This window comes from Leopardus geoffroyi, chromosome D3 (assembly GCF_018350155.1).
Source record: "Leopardus geoffroyi isolate Oge1 chromosome D3, O.geoffroyi_Oge1_pat1.0, whole genome shotgun sequence".
Classification (NCBI taxonomy): Eukaryota; Metazoa; Chordata; class Mammalia; order Carnivora; family Felidae; genus Leopardus; species Leopardus geoffroyi.
Genome location: NC_059339.1, coordinates 23,193,853 through 23,209,974, shown reverse-complemented (window position 1 = coordinate 23,209,974; position 16,122 = coordinate 23,193,853). Strand labels below are relative to the sequence as shown.

General features: G+C 40.7%; 1 protein-coding gene and 1 non-coding gene across 19 annotated transcripts in view; one reads left to right on the top strand and one right to left on the bottom strand.

Annotated features, from left to right (window-relative positions):
- The first annotated feature begins 1,654 nt into the window (after positions 1-1,654).
- MTMR3 (myotubularin related protein 3) overlaps positions 1,655-16,122 on the top strand; it is a 150,823-nt gene continuing 136,355 nt past the window's right edge. For 4 of the 18 annotated variants that reach the window (XM_045457744.1, XM_045457743.1, XM_045457750.1 and 1 more), the window contains exon 1: positions 1,687-1,901. The gene's annotated coding sequence lies outside the window, so the exon portion shown is untranslated. Of the gene's footprint in view, positions 1,902-2,100; positions 2,255-16,122 lie in introns of those variants that run through there. The other 14 variants (XM_045457741.1, XM_045457748.1, XM_045457739.1 and 11 more) reach the window with 10 other exon arrangements.
- LOC123588660 lies at positions 8,167-8,274 on the bottom strand. The gene has a single exon (XR_006707963.1). It is a non-coding gene; the product is annotated as a U6 spliceosomal RNA (small nuclear RNA).

Below are 16,122 nucleotides of genomic sequence, written 5' to 3'. Positions count from 1 at the left end.
AATCCATAAAGGCTATAATCATATAACAGAAAGGGAAAATCAGGACAGTAAAATATAAGTAAAAGTGCAAAGTTGAGGGGCACTTTGGTGGCTCAATAGGTTGAGCCTCGGACTTCAGCTCAGGTCATGATCTCAGGGTTGGTGGGTTCCAGCCCCATGTTGGGCCCCATGAAGCGCAGAGCCTGCTTCAGATTCTCTGTCTCCCTTTGTCTCTTTGTCCCTCCCCCATTCATGCTCTCTTTCAAATGTAAATAACATTAAAAAAAAAAAAAAAAAAAAAGAAAGTACAAAGTTGAGGTGGGAGAAAAAAACCATGATTAATATGTGGACCACAGTGGCCAACAGTAAGGGTAGCACTGACCTCAGAATTAGCCTTGGGCTTTTGGGAAGACAAGGTGAAAAGATGCACAATCAGCTACATAACACTAATTATCAGAAAGGAAGCTTATCTGATTCTGTGGAAATACAGCAAAGCCTTTCCTAACTTTGAGCTCTAATGTAATTTTTTACTTGGGATTTTATTGCAGGTGACGATGCATGAAGGGCAGGGCAGTAGAGTCCAGTGCCAGAGAGCATAATTTTTGCCGTTTGGGTTTGAATTTTGCTTTAAGAGCATCTTATTCTGTATTTTCTTCATTTCTAAAATGGAGATAATAGGAGCGCTTGGGTGGCTCAGTTAAGCCTCCGACTTCAGCTCAGGTCATGATCTTGCAGTTCATAGGTTCAAGAACACCCCCTCCCCGGCCCAGTTCAGCGCCTAGAGCCTGGTTCGGATTCTGTGTTTCACTCTCTCTCTCTCAAAAATAAACTTAAAAAAATAAAAAAAAAAATGGAGATAATAGTATCTACCTACTAAAGCTGTGAAGATTCAATTAGATGAATTGTATAACTGAAATTAGCTGTTAAGAAATTGCCCAATTTTTGCCATGCTCAGTTCAGGTGTGGGGATAGAGTGATGAATAAAATAATTTTATTTTCAAGTAGATTTTACATTGGAATGGGATAGAAAGACCATAAACATGAAAGATGGATAAATAATTGCAGAGAGTGCTGTGGAAGAAATATAACAAATGCAAACATAAATTTCATCTGACTAGTTCTCTTGGCTATTTTCCAGAAAAGTCAAGGGTATACCGTTGAAATGCAACTCTGAAGTTAATCTGTTAGGGCCTAAAATAATTCTGTTCTGGCTTGTAGAATTCTTCTGCAGGCTGTTGGGAGTAGGGTACAATTTTTGTTTGAAAACTCATTTGTTCCAGCTGAGCTTCAGCTGAAGCAGTTTGAAATTGTTTTCGGAGTAGAGCCTTGAGCACACCATACTTATATGCATTATATTAAATTGGTTTTAGCTTCATCATAACTACAGGTGAAAAAAACTACTGTTTTATTTTATTGGTTAAGTAGAGTGAGGCTTTGTCTCTATCAGGGCTCTAAAGCAGGGAAAAGATGCCTCCTCCAAATCTGTAGGACCACCATTGGTTTTCTTCTTTGCCTATTTTCTACCTGTTTCTGATTTCCCACCTGGGCTCCTCCCCCCTCCCGCTGCGGAGGGCATTCAGCTCGCGTGCAGCCCCGCCTACCTCCCGGGGCGTGGCCATCGGTCCGGGCCCCGCCTTCGCCCAGCCCGCGAACGCCTGCCTTTTTTCCCTGACCGCGGATCGAGGGCCCGAGCGTGCGCGCGCGCCCCCGCTCGTGGCCCGGCTCGGCGTCAGGAGCGCGCTCTGTGTGGCCGCTGCCGCCATGTTGTTGTGGTTGTGAGAAGGCGGCGGCGGCAGCGAAGGAGCAGCCGGACGAAACGCTCCAGCGGCCCAGGCGCTGCCCCCCGCCGGCCCTGGCTGGGAGCCTAGTGGGGTGGCGGAGGAGGCCGTGCCGTGGCGGGCCTCGCCATGTCCTGCCGCCCGGTAAGAACGCCCCCCCCCCTCCTCCGGGGGTAAGGAGGGGCTGGAGGAGGGGCCGGCTTCGGCCCCGGCGCAGCGGCTGTCACCCTCTGAGGAGGCGGCGGCCCGTGGGGGGCTGGGGACGGCGTGCGTGGCCTGGGGAGGGGTGTCCTGGGCGGCGGCCGCGGCCGCCAGGGGGAGGCGTGGGGAGTGGGAGCGCAGTGGCCGGGCCCGGCTCGGCCCGACCCTCGGCGCGGGGGAGGCGGGGTCCCAGGCCCCGGCGGCCATCCCGGACTCGGTGCGGACGGGCCCATGGGTCTAGGGGTGTGAAATGCTACCCCGGGAGCGTCCGGGGAAGTGCTTGCGGACCCCGGGAGGTGAGTGTATGCCCCCCCCCGCTTCCCCCCGGTTCCCGACCGGGTCTGTGGTAGTCCACTGTGGCGAGAGGCCGGAGGTCGGGGCCAGCGGAGCCCCTGAGGCGAGCGGTAAGGGCCCGGGACTTGTGGGAAGGAGGAGTGGCCGACTGTGCAGCAGGGCATCCTCCTGACCTGGTAGTACTTGGGTGGGAAGGATGGTTCGGAGGCGGTTGAGAGCTCAGGAAACACTGGGTCAGACAGCTCCGCGAAAGATTATTATTTCTCAATTGGAAATTATGTTGCTTCGGACCCCTGCGATAATATTGTTGCTTGTACTTTGGGCTGGAAAACTTAGTTCAAAATAATGGGTTGAATTTTATAGGTGCTTTAATAAACTTCTCTGGGGTCTGGTAGTCTCGTCAGTGAGTTTTGCACTTGATCTGTTGATGTTCAGGTGTGTCTTCACCAGCCTGAGGCCTAAATTCTTGATTGGTTTAATATCTTGACGTCCACTTTATCCGACGGAATCTAATTTTTCACAACAAAAAAACCGTGCATACTCTTCTAGTTGAGGTTCAACTTCGTTTTTCGTAATGTGGACGGTGATGCCATCCAAGGCTTGGGTTGAATTACACGAAATAATTTTTTACATTAAACATTTGTGATTTGTACTTGGAGAGGTGATAGGAACTTTATTCTTTCAGGTTAAAGGCTGTTTCTGTAGGGTCAGAGACCCAAGTAGGGTGCATTGGTGGCATGCAGAAAGTCTTGCCTACTATAGCCTGTAACTTCGGTGGGTCACAGAGCTTACAGAATGACAGTTTTGAGTAAACCCAGTACAGTATGTGATATTAAACTAAATTTGGAGAGTTCCCGAATTTTAAATTGGCTGCCTGTGAAGGCCTCTTTTTAGCTCTAATTACCTCCCTTATTTTCAGGTGACCCAGAGCAGTTCAAGTGACCAGCATAGTGGTACAGCCCTACTTGTAGTTAATAGCAAGCCATAGGAGAATCCATGTTTCTTAGCTTGTAGGCTAGGTTTTTTAGTTCAGTGGTTACCTAAACACGGTCATCAGAAATAGTATGGACTGTCTTAAATGTTGATTCCTAAGCTCCATGCAGGACCTGGTGAATAAAAATCTCTGTGGGTGGGGCATGGGAATGCATCCTTACAAAGCTCCATGAATGATTCTGGTCAGCCAGGTTTGTGAACCTGTGAAAGTCAGCTGTAGGTCACCTTTGGTATTCCAGAGCTTTTCCATTAATTAGGACTTCTGAGAGTGCTTTTAATTCTTTATAGAGCTTTAATTCTTATAGGGAAGAAGGGGAAGCCTGAGAAACCTAAATCTGAAAATTGAGCATCTCTTAAAATATAATGGATTTAGATAGGGGAATCAGATTTGTTGCCAGAAGTTAGTTGTGCAAGTCTTTGGGAACATACCTGATAAAATTAGGTGCTGCTTGACTGGAGGTGTATCTAGAGATGTATCAAAAGATCCATGGGGAAAAAAAGGAGAGTGAGAGGCAGTAAGTTTACTTCTGGCTCACAAAGGAGTTCATGGTATGTGCTTCCCAACATCTCAACATCATGGTTGCTCCTAAACCATCTGACTCAGGTTTCTAGTAAAGTGAGGGAGGGTGGATGAGTTACCAGTCATTTGAGATGATGAGGGTTGTGCACCAGGAAGGTTTATTGTGGATTGTGAAAAGTTCTTGAAACTTGCCCCAGTCCATGAGGAGTGGTCAAGTCAGTTTTTAAAGTTTATTTTGAGAGAGAGTGTGAGCATGCATGGGGAAGGGCAGAGAGGGAGAGAGAGAATCTGAAGCAGGCTCAGCAGTGAGAGCTCAGAGCCAGATACAGAGCTCGAACCCATGAACTGTGACATCATGATCTGAGCTGAAACCAAGAGTCGGACGCTTCACTGAGCCACCCAGGTGCCCGGTAAAGTCAGTTTTTAATTTTTTTGTAGTTCTGATTAACACCTTCTGTGGTAAAAGTGGAATAGTGAATTACCCAAGAAATATTCATATTGCAGAGGGGGTGTGGTGAGGTTCTATTTAAGTTTGGAAGAATTGGCAGAAAATGTTGGTATAGTTATGTAGAGTAGTGAAGGAGTTTGGTAAATATCCTGTCAAGTCATAGACTAGTATTTTAGAGAAGTGTATCCAGTTGAGCAAAAGGCTCTTTCTGTTTTGTTTTCTTGGTGTCTTCAGTACCTAGCATAGTTCCTAGTGTATATTGTGCTTTCAGATATTTGTTGAGCAAATGAATAGTATTTAAGATGGGGAAAAAAAAGTTATGGTGGTTGATAACATGAGTTATTAAAAACTACGTGATACCTTGTATTGGATTAAAGAGCCAGGTTTGAGCTCATGTGGTTTGGAACTTTGCAATTCCTTCAAGAGGTTCTGTATTCTAGGGGCTCCTGGCTAGCTTACTTGGTAGAGCATGCAACTCTTGATCTCAGGGTTGTAAGTTTGAGCCCCACGTTGGGTATAGAGATTACTTAAAATCTTTACAAAACAGAAGCTTCCCCCCCCCTCCCTTTTTAAGACTGTCATTGTATACTACCCTGTCCCCCAGTTTTTGGGTCTTAAATGTGTCTTTTTTAGGTTTAGTAGCCCTTTTTAGTGACATTTTATTGGATGCAGAGACATTTAGGATAACAGGAAGCTGTAGATTGACAGATTCTGTGTCATTAATTGACTGTGGGACTGCTGTTAGGAGTGTCACTTCTCTGGATCTCTGTTTTCTCATCTATATGATTAAAGGCCTATACTTGTTGATCTCAAGTAGTTTCCTCAGCCAGATTCTGCAAGTCTTTATTAAAAAAATTTTTTTTAACGTTTATTATTGAGAGACAGAGACAGCATGAGAATGGGAGAGGCAGAGAGAGAGGGAGACACAGATTCTGAAGCAGGCTCCAGGCTCTGAGCTGTCTGCACAGAGCCTGACATGGGGCTCGAACTCACAAACCGCGAGATCATGACCTGAGCCGAAGTTGGGCACTTAACCGACAGCCATCCAGGAGCCCCTTTTTCTTTATTTCTTTTAAAAGAAATATTATGGACAGCTCTTTCCGCCCGTGGGTCCTGTCCTTGTGCTTTAGTAAAATCACCTTTTTGTACCAAAAAACAAAAACAAATACATATTTTTTAAGTAAGCTCTACACTCAGCATGGGGCCTGAACTTGTGACCCCCAAGATCAACAGTTGCATGCTTTAACAGGTGTCCTTCTACAAATCTTTAATAATTTGTAATTATGTTACTTGATATTCATCTTACATAGGCAGGTGAACTTTTTTAATTAAAAAAAAAAGTAAGCCCAGCATCGGGCTCTGTGCTGACAGCTTAGAGCCTGGAGCCTGCTTCGAATTCTGTGTCTCCCTCTCTGCTCCTCCCCCGCTCATGCTCTGTCTCTCTCTCTCCTTCAAAAACAAATAAAAACATGAAATAAAAAATAAAAAAAAACTTGAACATTTTTGGGTTTTATTTTTAGCTTATAGATTGTGGACATTGTCCTAAAGTGCTCTGAAAATTGAGTGCATGTTGCAAGTATTACGCAGAAACAACATGCTTATGCTGTTGTAATTCACTTAGTGTTGAAATCAAAATGGATTTCACATGAGGAACTTCATAATTTAGTGTGAAGCCACAAGATTAAGAATGGTTTGGGGAAGTTTGTGTAATTTATGTGCCTAGTTGTTTCTTACAGACCACCCAATTCTGTAATTTTCTATGGTGAATTTATATGTAATTTTGTAATCAGTGAAACATTCACTTAAGACAGAGTGTGAGATCAAATCCATACTGGATTCAAGTAGAATTTCTAATGGTTTTAGAGGCTACCAACATTAACATTCATTGCTGTTTTTAAGTCTTTATTTTGATACTAATATTGATACAATACTCTCCATTTCTGTATCTAGAAACTTTTTAAAAAAAAGTTTATTTTTGAGAGCGTGTGAGTGAGTGGGGGAGGGGCAGAGAGGGAGACAGAGGATCCCTCTGTGCTGATAGAGAACCCTAAGTTGGGCTTGAATTTAGGAACCATGAGATCAGATGCTTAACTGACTGAGCCACCCAGGTGCCCCTGTATCTAGAAACTTTTAAAAAATATGTATGTATTTTTTTTTATTACGTAAACTCTATGCCCAGTGTGGGGCTCTTAGGATCATGAGATGAAGAGTGGCATGCCCTATTGAATGAGCCAGCCAGGTGCCCCTTGTATCTAGAAACTTAACGTACCTTTTAAGTTCATATTTGTGTTAGATGTTCACAATGAAAATTGTAGCATGAGAACAGGTAGAGGAGTGAATCCTGGGTTCAGGCTTGAGTTGTGTTCCTTGTTAGCTGTGTTGTTTCTGGCAAGCCACATAACCCCTCTGAACTTTAATTCCCTCATTAATAAAAGGAAGAATCTTTTATTTAGATAAAATGGAATGGTGTATATGAAAAGCAGTCTAAAAAGTAAGGGTATGATATATTAGAATCCTATTTTATTTTCTTAGAAGAGTTGGCTTGTGGAACAGTGGTAAACCTAGTATGTACTGTCAGGTGTAGAAATTACTAATGTCACCAACACGGTAACAGAAAAGATTTCTGCTTCTGTAGACCTCCTAGAGAAGCCTTTTAGCACTTGCATCCTGTATGCCGATAGGAATAGTCACAGTGTGACAGGAACTTGAGTGGGATTGGGAATGTCTCACAATTGTGCAAAGGTTTGCACTTGGAATAGATTTGCTTGATTTCACCCGTTTTGTTATATTGGAGCAGTGGTAGAAGGTGGTGGAAGGAGGTTAGTATACTCTGTGTGAAGTTCAGGACTATTTCTGGGTGGTAGGTGGCAACAACATTAGGGTAAAGATATCAATGTGGTGATCTTAGTTTAGTTTCAGAGAGAGGGAGGGAGAGGGAGAGGGAGAGAGAGGGAGGGAGGGAGACAGAGACAGAGGCAGGCAGAGGCAGAGAATCCCAAGCAGGCTCCACACTGTCAGCATAGGGCCTTATGTGGGGCTAAATCTCACAACTATGAGATCCTATCCTGAGCTAAAATCAAGAGTCTGACGCTTAACTGGGTGAGCCACCAAGGTGCCCCATCAATGTGGTGATCTAAAAATAAAGCATTAAAAGAAAAAAAAAATCAGCACATTGCAAATGATAAATGTATTGATTTGAGAAACTTTTTATATGTTTATATACTGGGTTGCAATGCAAAAAATGTTTTTTCTTGAGTTGTTAAACTTTGAAGCAATTGCTTAGGGATATGGTATCTGGGCTTTGTAGTCAGGATGACTAAGATAGTAAAGCATAAAACAAATTAAAAACTGCAAGGAAATTATGAAGCTAGGTTAAATAAAAGCTGTTTTGTCAAGGGTAAGGTACCTTTTACCTCTGTTATAAAGTCCATTTGATGAACAAAGGTAAGACATAGATTTATGCAAATGTTCTTAAGCAGTCTTTCCTTTTTTTTTTAATTTTTATTTTTTTTAAATTTACATCGAAATTAGCATATAGTGCAACGATGATTTCAGGAGTAGATTCCTTAGTGCCCCTTACCCATTTAGCCCATCTCCCCTCCCACAACCCCTCCCGTAATGCTCAGTTTGTTCTCCATATTTGAGTCTCTTCTGTTTTGTCCCCCTCCCTGTTTTTATATTATTTTTGTTTCCCTTCTGTTATGTTCCTCTGTTTTGTCTCTTAAAGTCCTCATATGAGTGAAGTCATATGATTTTTGTCTTTCTCTGACTAATTTCACTTAGCATAATACCCTCCAGTTCCATCCATGTAGTTGCAAATGGCAAGATTTCATTCTTTTTGACTGCCGAGTAATACTCCATTGTATGTATATACCACATCTTCTTTATCCATCCATCCATTGATGGACATTTGGGCTCTTTCCATACTTTGGTTATTGTTGATAGTGCTGCTAAAAAATATGGAACGCTTCACAAATTTGCGTGTCATCCTTGCGCAGGGGCTATGCTAATCTTCTCTGTAATCGTTCCAATTTTAGTATATGTGCTGCCGAAGTGAGCACTTAAGCACTCTTTCCTTAAATGACTACTTGGTAACTACAGAGGTATTGTCTTGATGCTGACTACTACAGAGTGTCATCTTGAATATGTCCAGGCCTGGATCTATTTTGTACCTATTTTGTACCTATTTCACACAATATTTAGAATGATTTTATTATTAAAGATAGTAGCAAGGTTTCCTGATTTCCTCTGGGTTCTAAATTTCCTTTTTTTTTTTTTAAATGTATGTTTATTAAAAAAAATTTTTTTTTAATGTTTTTGAGGAAGAGGGACAGAATATGAGCAGGGGAGGGACAGAGAGAGGGAGACACAGAATCTGAAGTAGACTCTAAGCTCTGAGCTGTTGGCACAGAGCCTGACGTGGGGCTTGAACCCACGAACTGTGAGATCATGATCTGAACCAAAGTTGGACACTTAACTGACTGAACCACCCAGGCACCCCTAAATGTATGTTTATTTTTGTGGGAGAAGGAGCAAGTGTGCATGTGAGCAGGGGAGGGGTAGATAGGAAGATAGAACTCTGAAGTGGGCTTGGGCTCCATGCTGACAGCAGAGAGCTGGATGAGGGGTTTGAAACTCACCAACCATGAGATCATGACCTGAGCTGAAGACACTTAACCAACTAAGCCACCTAGGTGCCCCCCAAGTTTAATTTTTTAGTAGCTAATGCTTTTATAACTTAGTTCCAGAAGAGAAATATAAACTCATTTCGTTCTCTAAATTATTCTTAGATTGATAAGCTGGCAAAATAATAAGGAATTATCACTATATTGATAAATTCTAACATATTTGGAAAGAATTGGTCTAAAGACAAAATGGCTAATTTAAAATAGGGTAGTTCTTATTCTTTTGTTCTAAGCTTATTTTTCTATAATATAAATCTTTAATTGTAAAGTATTTAGATTGATTCCATAAATCTTATGGGGCCAAGTAGAGTGATTATAAAGAGTTTTTTGGGGGGCACCTGGGCTCAGTTGGTGAAGCATCTGATTCTTGATCTTGGCTCAGGTCATGATCTCATGGTTGCTGAATTCTAGCCCCTGCATCTGGGCTCTGTGCTGACAGCACTGAGCCTGCTTGGGATTCTCTGTCTCCCTCTTTCTTCCCTCCCCCTCCCCCCCTCCCCCCTCCCTGCCATAAATAAATAAACATTAAAACATTTTTGGAAGTGCTACAGGGTAATAATAAGGAATTTTAACGTAGTCTAATTTTTATTTATTTATTTATTTTTTTAATTTTTTTTTTCAACGTTTATTTATTTTTGGGACAGAGAGAGACAGAGCATGAACGGGGGAGGGGCAGAGAGAGAGGGAGACACAGAATCGGAAACAGGCTCCAGGCTCTGAGCCATCAGCCCAGAGCCTGACGCGGGGCTCGAACTCATGGACCGCGAGATCGTGACCTGGCTGAAGTCGGACGCTCAACCGACTGCGCCACCCAGGCGCCCCCGTAGTCTAATTTTTAAAAAAAGTTTATTTTGAGAGAATGTGCATGAGCAGGGGAGGGGCAGAGAGAGAGAGAGAGAGAGAGAGAATATCCCAAGCAGGCTCCTTGCTGTCAGTGCAGAGCCCCATGCAGAGCTCGAACTGAGATCAGGACCTGAGCTGAAACCAAGAGTCAGGCACTTAACTGAGCCAACCAGGTACCACTTATTATTTTTATTAATTTTTTAAAATGTTTATTTTTTGAGAAAAAGAGTGCAAGCGGGGGAGGGGTAAAGAGAGGGTGACACAATCAGAAGCAGGCTTTAGGTTCTGAATTGTCAGCACAGAGCCTGATGCAGGCCTTGAACTCATAAACCTTGAGATCGTGACCTGAGCCGAAGTTGGATGCTCAACTGACTGAGCCACCTAGGTGCCCCTAATTTAGTCTAATTTTTAATTTCAAAATCAGGTTGTTATTTCTGATTATGAAAGCTGTAAGTACATATTCAGTGTGTGTGTGTGTGGGGGGGGAACCCTACAAAAAACAAAATTGAGATAACTCAGGACAATGAAATACAGAGAACCCATAATTCCACTTAAATGTGATGTTTGATATTTTCCTTTTTTCTTATACATTATCTACTGAATACTTAAAAAGAGCAACTTTCCATGTCAAATTGATGTTCTGTTCATGGTTACTTAGTGTTCTGTGATACAGATGCATCATAGTGTACAACAGTTTCCCATTAATGGACATTTTCAATTTTTCTCTTAAAACAGTGTTGTCATGAATTCTTTTGGACCTTTTTTATACAATTGTGCTGCTGTTTCCATAGGCTAAATTTCTAAAAGTGGACTTACATGGTCAAAGGGTTTGTGTGCTAAAAAAATTTTTTTTAAAGATTTTTATACTTCTATATTATTGTTTCATAATTTTTTAATTGAGGCTTCACTTTCTTAGGGCAGTTTTAGGTTCACATAAAGATTGAGGGGAAGTTACAGAGATTTCTCACATACTTTCTTGCCAGCACACATGCATAACCTCTTCCATTTTCAGCATCTTCCACCAGAGTGGCACATTTGTTAACAATTGATGACGTGACATTGACACATCATAATCACCCAAAGGCCATAGTTTACTTTATGACTCACTCTTAGTGTTGTGCATTCTATGGGTTTTTACAAGGTATATGACATGACATCGTAAAGACTATTTTCACTGCCCTAAAGATCTTATGTACTCCACCTATTCATTGCTCCTTTCTGCCCCCAAATGCTTGCAGGCAACTACTGATCTTTATACTGTCTCCCCCAAAATTTTTTTTATGTTTATTTTTGTGGGGGGCGACAGAGAGAGAGAGAGGGAGACACAGAATCTGAAGCAAGCTCTAGGCTCCAAGCTGTCAGCACAGAGCCTAATGTGGGGCTGGAACCCATGAACTTCAAGAATGCTTAACTGACTGAGCCACCCAGGTGCCCTGGGTACATTCAGATTTAAAACGCACTTGGGGCGCCTGGGTGGCTCTGTCAGTTGAGTTTCCGACTTTGACTCAGGTCATGATCTCACAGTTCACAGGCTCTGTGCTGACAGCTGGGAGCCTGGAGCCTGCTTCTATTCTGTCTTCCTCTCTCTCTGCCCCCTCCTGCTCGCACTGTCTCTGTCTCTCAAAAATAAACATTAAAAAATTTTTGAATGTATTCAAGGTGTCCTGTAGATAGGATGTCTATTAAAACATTAATGTTTTTCATTTTTTTTTTTGTATCTGAGGGAGAGAGAGACAGTGTGAGCAGGGGAGGGGCAGAGAGATGGAGACAGAATCTGAAGCAGGCTCCAGGCTTTGAGCTGTCAGCAAGGAGCCTGACGCGGGGCTCGAACTCAGTGAGATCGTGACCTAAGCCAAAGTTGGATGCTTAACCGATTGAGCCACTCAGGGACCCACGATGTCTATTTTAAAGTCCCACCAACAGGGTGCCTGGGTGGCTCAGTCGGTTAAGCGTCCTACTTCGGCTCAGGTCATGATCTCGTGGTTTGTGAGTTCCAGTTCCAGTCCCGCATTGGACTCTGTGCTGACCCCTAAGATCCTGGAGTCTGCTTTGGATTCTCTATCTCCCTCTCTCTCTGCCTCTTCCCTGCTCATGCTCTGTCTCTCTCTCTCTCTCTCTCTCAGAAATAAATGAAACGTTAAAAAAAAATAACAAAGTTCTACCAACAGTATTTTAGTGTCCAGTTCCTCATATTCTTGCTAGTGATTTATTATCTTTTAATTTGTTGGTAGGAATTTAACATAGTTTGGGAATAGTTTTCCTTTTGCTCTTTTTTCAGCATCGGATCTTAGCCTCTACAGTTTAACTCTGGAAGGGGCAAGTAAAAATGAAAGTGCAGTGACAGAATAGTCCAGTGGTCTCTAAACTTTTTGATCCTCCCAATAGCAAAAAAATTTTGAGCATTAATCCTCAATCCTGAAGTATTTAATTTACATAAAATATGTATGGTAACAGGTTATTGTGTACCTTATAAAATATAAACAAAGAATTATCAAGGATGAGCATTAAAAATAAAATTCAAACATTTTTATTCTTTCCCCCATGGAGCATATTGGATGTTCCTTGGTGGTATATTTTTACTTTGCTTTGGATATCACTGCTTTAGACTCTTAAGATTTAATGTTGGGCCTTTATGTATGATTGTTTTTGAGCATTTCCTCTGGTTCTGCAGATGGTTCAGCCTAATTGGATTATGATAGTCTTTAAAGCGTTCCATGCATTTGAGAGTCATATCTGCAATAAGGGCAAACATAAACGTTGTTCAAAGTACAGTTGGATAACCTTTTGTCGTTGTTGAGGTAGTTGAATTCGAAAAGGGAAAATCATAGAATAGGAAACAGTCTAAGTAGTCTATTCCTCTTAGATTTGAAGAACTGGCATTGTGTAAGGTATATTTTAAAATATGCTTTATGGAAAGTGGTTTGGTTATAACATAGCTCTGTTTTCTAAGAGCTTAGAGACTGAGGGAAGGGATGAATAATTGATACTTTGCTTGTGAAGTACCACAATTAACATGTCACTGTAACTACATTTGGAAGAGCCTGAACCTTTAACTTTTAAAAAGTGCTTTATTGGGCTGAAACTTTCTATGGTGAATCTTCGATTAAAAACTAACTTTATATGCTAAGCAAAATTAGAGAAAGACAAGTATCTTATGACTTCACTCATATGAGGACCTTAAGATACAAAACAGATGAACATAAGGGAAAGGGAAGCAAAAATAATATAAGAACAGGGAGGGGGACAAAACATAAGAGTCTTAAATATAGAGAACAAACAGGGTTGCTGGAGGGGTTGTTGGGCAGGGGGATGGGCTAAAGGGTAAGGGGCTTAAGGAATCTACTCCTGAAATCATTGTTGCACCATATGCTAACTAACTTGGATGTAAATTATAAAAAATAAATAAATTACAGAAAGTAAAAAAAAAAAAAAGTAACTTTATTAAGTTTGAATAAGTTGCTTTTGATTTGTGCCCCCTCCCACCAAGTTATGAAATCAGGAAGTGGTGCTTTTTGTATTAGAAAGATGAGTCTCCCTTTGTTCTCCCATCCTGGGGAACTTAATTTCAGTTATTTCATACAGGTAGGTCATTGTCAGAGAAAGATAATATTAAGGTCTTAGAGATTGTGAAAAGCAAACTCGTGTGACTATTTTTTGCCAGCTGAAAGAAATGAGATAATTTACATTGAAGATGATTGCTGTATACAGTACTTTGGAAAAAAGGCTAGGTATCTCTTTTTAAACCTTATGATTTATAAGGTGCTTTCAAGTGTATTCTTAGACCCTCAAGGATTTAAGAGCATAATTTAATGAGTGATGATTTCCATTCCTTTGAGGCTACATGCATTGTGTTTGACATCATCTTTAAAGAGGTAGACTGTAAGCCCTACAGAAGTAAGTATTGATGGCTGTTCTCCCTCATTCCCCAGCACTTATATAATGCCCAGTACATAGTAAACTATTAATGTTTATGGACTGTTTAAACTCTTACATATTTTTTACACGTGTAAATAAGTAATAGCGTTATAAAACCTATAGTTAAAATTTTCTGTAGTTCTTTTATCTGATGTGCACAGAAAATGTTTTTTTTTGGGTGAGAGGGCATTAATTTTACGTTAGCCTTTCATAGATCTTATTTTTTTATTTTTTTTTCAGCCTTTCAGATATTTTACCTTCTCCTAAGGATAGTATCAAGGCGACAGAAAAATCAGTCTTGATTTAATTCCTTTTACTATGTGTGTCCTTTTTACTGCCAAGATCTGTATGTGTGTGTGTATGTGAGAGCTTTATGCAGTAGGTTGCTACTTAAAAAGGAACATTAGTCTGTCTTTGGGTATATAGTGGTTCTTGAAACATGGACTCTGGTTTGCCATGGGGTGAATGAAAAGGAGCACATGTGATTTTTCTCATTTGTCTCATTACTCTCCAGTTCCATATTATATGTGGTTTTGGCTTGGAAAACACTGAAGAAAATTAGTCTTCCAAAGAACTAGTATGTTTTTTCCCTTGTGTTCAGGCGTACCTAAAATCTTGTTTAGTTAGTGAACTAATATATTTTTATAAATAAGAGGGAGAGACCTTGGAAAGATAAGAATAGAAATACTGTGATTAATTTCTGGCTAGTGGGATAGTATAGCTGTTTTCTGCTTCATATCCTTCTGTAGTTTTCCAATTTTCTAGGAGCATGCAGTACTCTTATGATTAGGAAAAACTGCTATTTTAAAGTGCATTTTAATGTCTTTAGCTTTCATTGAGTGTCTTATGAGGGTTTAAATCATAGTCACCAGTGAGAAAGTGGGTAGTTAACTGGCTCCAGTTCCTAAGCATGGTGGCAGTTGTAGGAAGTGGTAGGGGAAGACTGGGGCAAACTTATTTGAATTTTTTCACTGTAAACTCCATTATGACTGAGATTGCATTTTGATCAAATTTAAACACAATACCTCCATCTAATTTTCTTCTTGCTGATGAGCTTATTTGACAATTATGAATGATGCTTTGAAAGGAAAAATCAGATTCTGTGAATCCTAAACACAGGACTCACCTGAATTCCCACTTCTGCTGACTTGCCAGGTGGACTTGAACAAGTTCTGTAGTGGGGTGTGTGTGTGTGTGTGTGTGTGTGTATGTTGTAAATATCAAGTGGGATTATAGCAACTCAGAAGTGATAGGATTTTTATGTGCATAATTTGAACTGGAGGTTTGTTTATTTTAAGATCTTATTTTTAAGTAATCTCTGTACCTGGTATGGGGCTTGAACTTAGAACATGTGGCTCTTGATCTTGGAGTTTTATCAACTGAGCCAGCCAGGTGCTCTAGAACTGGAGGATATTTAGATAAATGACTTTTATGAGGATGTAGTCTCTTTGGGGTTTCGGTATTAATATACAGCTGGAAGTTGAGCCACTGTAAGTTTATATACTAATCATGATATTTTAGGAAGATCTATGTAATATATATCCTTTAGGGTTTAAGTGATTAGAGCCTATCAGTGTGTGTTCTTAGTTTTCTGCACATTAAATTTTAGATTTCTGGGATAAGGCATTTGTACTTATCTATTTTTTTAAAGAATAAGATTAAAATTGAAGAGACATCAAGGTAATAAAGGTAGGTACTAAAGTTCATGGGGGCTTTTTAGTTACAAGTTTTATAGCAAAGAATAACAAGCCTGTCAAAAAAAAAAAAAAATACCCTATAGAAGTCTACAAAGCCAATTCTCCTCTGTTCCTAAATTCCATACCCTGCCTTTCCTTTTTTGAATGTAAAATTTAGGGCACCTGGGTGGCTGTTGGTTAAGCATCTGACTTCAGCTCAGGTCATGGTCTTGCAGTTCTTGAGTTTGAGCCCTGCATCAGGGTCTCTGCTGTCAGCATAGAGCCTGCATCAGATCTTCTGTCCTCCTCTCTCTCTGCTTCTCCCCTGCTCACTCACTCTCAAAAAATAAACATTAAAAAAAATTAAGATTTAAATATTTCAAAAATTTGGAAAAATAGAGAATAATTTAACAAATGCCATGTACTTAATAGGTGTTGATTTAGATTTGACATCTTGTTAGATTTGTCTGAAGGTGTGTTTATGTATTTTTTTAATAATTTTTTTAATGTTTATTCATTTTTGAGAAACAGAGCATGGGTGGGGGAGGGGCAGAGAGAATGAGAATGGTAGGCTCCAGGCTCTGAGCTGTCAGCACAGAGCCCGATGTGAGGCTCAAACTCGTCAACTGCAAGATCATGACCTGAGCTGAAGTCAGACACTTAACTGACTGAACCACCCAGGTGCCCCATAGGTATACCCATTTTTAAAGACTATGTGGTAATTAATTAATTTTTAATTTTTTTTTGTATTTAATTTTAAAACATTAATTAATTTTGAGAGAGAGAGAGA